The following is a 7,743-nucleotide window of genomic DNA, read 5'->3' as shown; positions in this document are numbered from 1 at the left end:
ACTAGAAGTCTAGAGTAGACAAAATGCAAACTAGCTGGGCTGCAGGAATAAATTGGAATCAAAGTTCAACCATAAGATGTGCCATTTATCAGACCGGTTGAAAAGTTTCCTTCGTCGGTGGGAATGTAAAAATAATACTGAAGAGAGGTCGTGCTTGGATCGATGGTTCAGCTTCACCTCAATAGTTTCCGATTATGGTTTGTCGGTCACGGATGAAGGTCAACCAAGGCATAGTTGTTAAAACTATCTTACACCTGCGCACGGTGGAAAAAATGATCCCCGTCTCTATTTCTATCGTTTTCTACCGCGTTAGCAGGTGGTAATAGTATACCCGGGATCTATCTTATCGTTATGAAAAATACTGTCCTGTAGCCATTTCCGTTATAATGTCCACCACAGCTACCCGCTTCAGGTACTTGACATACGACAGGGAACCATGAACTGTTGACCGTACAATTTCTGCATGCATTGAGCCGTGATATTACGAGCCAATATCTGTCCAACTTGCCTCTTCTACCTGCCACTATCAAATCTTTGCTATTCCCATGTCCAAGTTTTACTTTGGCGTCTCTTTTTATAAACGAATGCAGATGCGCACAAACTAGACTAGCTAAATGATTTTTTTCTTGTTCGCGTTTTTAAGACATTGGGAAGTACCGTTGACTCAAGGATTGAACTTTTCTTTCAACAATTTATTCGTTTTCACAAAAAAACAACTGACTTTCGAGAGAGAATTTCGCTATCAATTATAATCAGTGCGTTCAAAATAAAATCAAAACGTTATTTAAAAGAAATAAAAATGTGGTTGAACTCCATACATTCTTTCAATTTAGCTTTTTATGAAAATAAAGATTGACATGCCTTTTCTCAAAAGCAGTCTGTGTCATACCCTTTGCAGGTAGTACCACCGCAATCATGCGTACATTTTCCGTGGTATTTACGGGTATGGGTTGTTGGGTAGACGTTTAACGATTGGGTACGCTCTTCGTGCGTGAAAGTTTGAAATAAATAATGCTAAATAAGACTCTGGAAAGGTAGTTGTCTTCATCAAACGCAACAAGAAGAATGTCTCCCAAGGGAACGAAAGGTTCGGCTCATCCGGTAAATTCGTCTTCGCGTATCGAAAGTGAGCAAGCTGCGACTGCTGAGCTTCGTGGGATCATTCGCCATCGGACCCATGTTCTGGCAAAGGTAGAGCGCATGCAGCGTCTGCTAGACGAGAGTCAACTAAACGGATGTTCGCGGATTAAAGTGTTATCAAAAATGTTATCCTCACACTACAATGAGTACATTCAATTGCACGGTATGATAGTGACGCGTGTTGAAGGGGATGTTGAGTTAGAGGAGCAAGAGAAAGTGTACATAGCATTCGAGAAACTCTACTGTGCTGTTGCCACTCATGCTGAGGATCTTTGGCAAAGTGCAAACGAGGATAAAAATATGCCACCCAATGAGCAATCAATCAAAGACAAAACCGTTCAACAGCAAAATCAAAAGCAACATAAAAAATCTACTCAAGGCATGAAGAAACAAAAACCAAACCAAACTAAGGAAATGATACTGTTACATGAAAAAGATGCACAAAAAAATCAGAAGCAAAATGAAGAACTGGAGGAACAGAAGCATAAAGAAAGGCAAGAAATGAAGGAGGAAAAAACTGACCTAAGTCACGTAGAGCAACCAGGGTTAATACAGGGAAAAGATCCAAAAACGAATCACGAAGAGCAGCAGCACCAGCATCAAGAAGAGTTTGAGGAAACTGATCACGAACAGAAAATAACAACCGAAAGTGCCGAAACAGTCATGCTGAAGGCAACAATGGTTATTAATTATCTTATGTACAACTGGGGAAGTCATGAAATAAGAGAAATAATTTTCAACAAGTCTAAAGGGAGTATTTTTACCCACAGAGATAGTTGTTTTATGGATGTGTGGAATTTTTTAACTAACCCCCAAAACAACCGGCGGGATCTTACAAAACTGCATTACAATGCTCTCCTACTAATGGATAACATCTACATTCCTTGTTACAAAACGTTCCTAAACCGTCACCTTTCAAGCCTTTCCTGCTTGGGTGTTGACCTTTCGTCCGATATGAAATTTTGCTACTTTATGATACTCAAAAGGAAACTAAACGTTAAAGACGAGCGCTTTTCAGACACAGATAACACATTGCAAAGGATTGTCAAATGTGTTGAATACGGTGTTTCTAATTATGAAGATTCCATTTATTTCGATTTTCTTAGGCTTAAGAAAGTGGCGCATAAACTTAACATTGGTGAAATGGGTCAAATCTAACATAAAAATCATGCGATTCAAAATTGGCTTAGGAACTAATATGCATATATGCATCCTTCCTATAGGAAGCATACGGTATAATACAGAATCAACTAAAGGTAAAATACATAACAGAAAAATCATGCAACCGTGTAATGTTTTAAATCATTTTGAATTTAAAATACAAGTACATCTGAAAACTTATGGTTATTTTAAGTAAAATTTACATGTTTTCTGATATGATGATATGATTTTTCAAATTAAAAATTGCTTTTTGAGAAAATAAATTGTTGACTGATTATTTTAAAGTTACATTTTTGCAATTAATTCAAATATACTGCGTTTATCTCAATTTCTTCTCATAAATGTAAGAATATTTCGTGAATGAAATAAATTAAACAAGTCTAAGCTACTGCGACCCATTACTGCACTAAAAAGCTTGCAAGAAAATTGCCTAAAAAACTATGCACCGCTAAACAGACATATGAACCGACAGTGCAATGAAGGTGCAAATGAAGCAAACACTTTGCCACGAATTTTTTCTTGAAAATCTATTTTGCTAACAGAAACTAAAAGACAGCTAGGGTGGAAAAAGCATCCATGGAGGTTTAATGAGCGTGTTGGAAAAACTTCTACGTACGTTGGGAACGATGGGAGTGTGAGAAGACATGTTATCTCTAGCATCTGAAAGAGAAAATATTTTCGGTCGAGCAGGAAGTAGTAAATTAACGGTGTTATAGAAAAGGCATTGATGAAAAAGTGTGAATTAGCACATGCCAGTGTGAAGATTTATCACGTTCCATAGTCGAATGCACGTAAAGCACGTTTCGAAGACGAAAGCACCTAAAATACTAAGATGCATAGGTTTATGCACTTCTTGTTGTTGTGTAACATTATTGAACATACATTTTGTTTACAGTTTTTTTGTACAGTGTTAAGAAATCGTTAATCATGAAGGGACGGTAAACGAGAAAAGAATACTGTTATACACGTTCTGGAATTGGAATTGCTTAAAGGTTTTAGTTTTTGCTCGAAGAAGTAATTAAGAAAAATGTTAAAGTGGCATTCTTTTTTATCCTCCTCTCCTCCTTGACAAGTAAAACCTCGACCGACAACAAAATGAGCAAGAAATTGTCGAATCTGTTTAATGATTTTCATTCTTGCCCCCAACCACTGCCGTGCATGTTACTTTAGAAATGGGAAAATGGGAACGGAAAACTAATTTCGCCTATAGAAAACTACGCGAGAATCCAGATAACCATTCCATCGCTTTTCATTCTGTGCTTTGGATGAAGAAAGAAAGACAAATGCAAATCGATCGAATTCTGTGGATTTTATTTTTTCTCGCAGATCCGTAATCGTGTTATCGGAAAGGTTAATTGCAAGTTATGTTTGCTTTAAAGCTTTCCAATGGTGAGTCATGTGTTGCATAATGTAATTTTGCAAATTATGAAACTTTCATCAAAAAATTAATTATTCAACAGTTCATCATAAAGCGAACCGACCCGTGCACGCTATGTTTGCAGCAAAACGATCCCAACATATTCCCAATTAATGCAAAGCTGTAATTATTTATTACATTTTGTCACTTCATCGTTATTAAACAGCAGCTAAACAGAGGCTAGTCAGGCCATGCTCACCACAAGACTATAGTTTACTAAATTCGTTTCATGTCCAACATATTGCAGACGTGTAATTTACGTTAGTTAACATACATTATGTTGTGAGAATAACAGCAAACTTTGTCCCTTGTATGCAAGCTTCTACATGTGCTGTGCTGTGGGTTTAAATTGAATGCTGGCAATTTTGTTTCACTTAGAAAGAAGAGTAATACTGAGTTTTTGTTACTTCCATTATTAAAATGATTTTGCAAACATTTAGGCAAATGAAGCGTCTCCCATCTCGTACCTTCAGAATGTCCTCAGTGCGGTACTAGGCTAGTATGTTGGATGCAAATTAATAGCAATGTCACGCGATGGTGGATGCGTGCCGAACCATTCACGACGTGCAAGAAGTAGACTAAAATTGAACGGAAGTTCAATGGTTGGTCTCCGTCATATAAACGAACGATAGACGAACGAAAAAATGTATTTAATATATTCCTTACAAACACGAAACATGATGGTCTCCTCTGTTGTCCATCTACCTTTACTCTCACCAACGTTTAATATTTCTTCCTGAGAAAGGAATATGAATAGCATGTCGTGTATCACTCCCACCCATCGCTTGCGAGAAGTTGGCTGATACCAGATACATCGGAAGCAGAATGCATTGAAATTCTGCATGTCATTTCCATAATGCTTCGGAGGACGCAAGTCTCATCAGGTCCGCTGTGCAGTCGACCTCATCCTCTTCCAATCCTCACCGTCTATCGGCCGAAAAACGGGCTGCAATTTTGTGCCAGCAATTTTTAACAATTTTCAAATTGCCGGAAAGCACCGTCGAACTTCACCAGGGACACCAACGTCATTATCCAATGTGGTAAATTATGCCCCGTTTAAACCACGCGAGAATCTTATAATCGATTCGAGGGCAGCAGAAACTACAAATCTCGTCTATCAGGGAAAGGAATGTGTGGTGGTATGAGGACAAAGGAGTAAAACAGCACAGAAGTTCGGACAATTACGGTGAAAGCCTCAACACTGGGAAAGTCAAGGTTCTGCCGTACCGTTCAGGAAATGTCCTAACGCTGTAAAGTTCTTCACGCTAGCGTTCAAATGTACAGTGCAAGGTTGGATCAAGTCCACGCCAGCGCCTCGTAGGGCATCCAATGGGGAAAAGGTTGCTTGTGGAAACGAATGACAAACGACATCGACGGCTAATGGGAACATAATTCTCCACTAAAGGCAACGTAAATTACATGTGCTCGGAATGCATTCTACCGAGGCAGGAAGAAACCCTTAGTGGTGGGATAGAATTCCACCAAAAGTTTAGGGCCAGTTAATGTTCACGCCGGAGAACCGTGAGGTGCAACTGAGTAAACATGCAACCTCCCTTACTTCCTTCAACATTTGTACGTTCGTGTTTGTTCATGCTGGTCTCTGTCGATTAGTTGCACGGTTCGCATTGGTTTTGTCCCAGAGCTGGCGAAATACGTCCGTAGGAGGAATGCACATATATTTATTTATAAATGTTTTATAATCATTTTCTGCACCACTGTTCCACCGGAAGGAGTCAGATATTCGCTGCTAGTCTTATCTGATTCAGCTCTCTTTGTACGTGGAAAGTAATGGCTAACATGGGTGGAGGATAGGAAACTGGGGTAAGTACTTTACCAGCACTGATAATATCCAGACCTGTATCGTCGCGTGGAATTCCTATTTCCAGACCGAAAGTAAGTTGATGCGTTACATAATTTGTTTTTTACACCCTTAAAAAAGACTAATGACAATCTCTTTAGTTGTTTTATTTTTTAAATCTTTGGAGGATTACAATTTAAATATTAAAATAAAAAAATTCACTATGCCTTAACGCTACTTTTAAAAATTGCATGTAAATTTGTTAAATTGTCATTTACACTTTTCTTTTATCTTATCATACCTATCTGAACTAATCAGAACTCTGCAGGAAACCAACTCGCTCAGGGTTGTTGGGTGGGCTGTGGCCTTACACCATGTCATTTTCTTCTTCCATGCAGTTGCAATACCTTTTGGATAAAATGAAGGGAATACTTGCTTCCGTAGTTCCATGTAATAATCTGAGGCTTGCCCAACACTTGGTACCGCTGCTAGGAACACATTCTCGCCTTTCATATCCTGTCGGTGGAAATATTTGAAACCCCATCTCGAACCTTTTAGAACTTGTTAGAACTCTAGAGTGAGTATACCTGAGCTGAAGTAGATGGCCAGTCATTTCCTGACGGTTTTAACTCACTTCTCGATGCAGGATACCACACGACGGATGTGAACCAAAGTTTCAAGCAAGAGCTCCACAGCTTCACCTCAACCACCGTTGACCTCAGACACCCTGCTCTGAATTGATCTTTATCAAGGTGTAAACAACCTGTCTCCAGCTCCTTCGAACTCGCGGGCAACGATTCTATCTGCTAAATTACACGCAACACTCCCATCGTTAAATCCGCCAGAAGCAACGTTAAGTAGACACATTATTTATGATTTATGAGACAAACTCCGACTCCTCCCTTGCCAAGCGACCGGGCGAGGAATTGAATCTTCTGACATTGATCATGGCGTGTGTTTACACTGACACCACATTGATACCACGGTCTGCGCCTTTGCTTTAACCTGTTTGTCGTAAGTGTAATTAAATTTTCATCTTAAACAACGTTCGATGACTTGACAAATATCTTAAGTGAAACTCACCAGATGGACCATCCGTAGCCAGGAACTCAAGGAGATCTTTATCGAGGTTGCACGTAGTGGTTAGAAATTAATCCATTTATGTCTTGAAATCTGATTGCTTTCCCACCGTTGATTTCAACATACCTTTGGTGCACTCGAAGTGCAATGTGGATTTTGTGTATTATCGAACGACAACAAGCATGGATTGAAATGGATTAAACATTGATTTGAATCCCAAAAGCGCGATGATATAATTAGTCCAGTCTTGAGAGGCAATCAAAGAAGATTTTAATCGCAATATCAAATGGTATATTACTTATTTGGAACAGCGTGGTTATTTGCATACAAAAGAAAATGCTAAGACTGAAATAAAACCTTCACATGCAGAAAAAAGATTTCTTCCCATACCGGGAATCGAACCCGGGCCTTCCGGGTGAGAGCCGGATATCCTAACCACTAGACAATATGGGATGTCTATCTACCTCTGGTGAAGTGATGTAGAGGGTGGCCAACACTATGATTTAAAATAGAATGTCAATGCGATTGCAAAAAAAAAATGACGATTAATCTTTTGTTTATAGCAGGATTTGCAGAATAAGCAAATTTCATTTACCAACTTTCTATAGCAAGACTGCGACATTTCTATTATTGTACAAATTCAAAACATGGACTCTCCCTAGCGTTGACTTTGAGCACAAAAGAATCGCTAATTAACTTTAAATACACATAATCGCAATGGTTCCTCGAAACAATACCGATCACAAGTAAGGAAGCGAATTAAATGACACTTTAACGTCCATTAAAAACAAATTAAGCTCAACAACTGTGTATGGCTCCAACCGCACGCGATGAAACTAAAACAATACGTCAATAAAAAAAAAAACACAAAACCACTCGTGACAAGTGTGACAAAACCCCGGAAATCAATGCTAAACCAGAGTGAGCGGACAATTTTCTCGCTCGAATGGATTTTCCACAACCGATTTTATGGTTTTATAGGTGTGAAATGGAAAGGAGAAGGACACCCCCTTCACCCAGCCTACACTTAATGAGCTAATTAAATTTGTAAATGAAATTTAATTTCAGCTACATTTCAAAGTTAATGAAAACTAATCACTTGTCCTCGCGACCACGGGTGGCGTTTTCCGAACGGTCATCAATTTTA

The 7,743-nt window shown here is 38.9% G+C and overlaps 1 non-coding gene across 1 annotated transcript; it reads right to left on the bottom strand.

Moving 5' to 3' along the window:
* Positions 1-6,977: 6,977 nt before the first annotated feature.
* Positions 6,978-7,049, bottom strand: Trnae-cuc (transfer RNA glutamic acid (anticodon CUC)). The gene has a single exon. It is a non-coding gene; the product is annotated as a tRNA-Glu (tRNA).
* Positions 7,050-7,743: the final 694 nt, after the last annotated feature.

This window comes from Anopheles ziemanni, chromosome 3 (assembly GCF_943734765.1).
Source record: "Anopheles ziemanni chromosome 3, idAnoZiCoDA_A2_x.2, whole genome shotgun sequence".
Classification (NCBI taxonomy): Eukaryota; Metazoa; Arthropoda; class Insecta; order Diptera; family Culicidae; genus Anopheles; species Anopheles ziemanni.
Note: the sequence above shows the minus strand (reverse complement) of the source record. Positions and strands in the feature narration are given on the sequence as shown.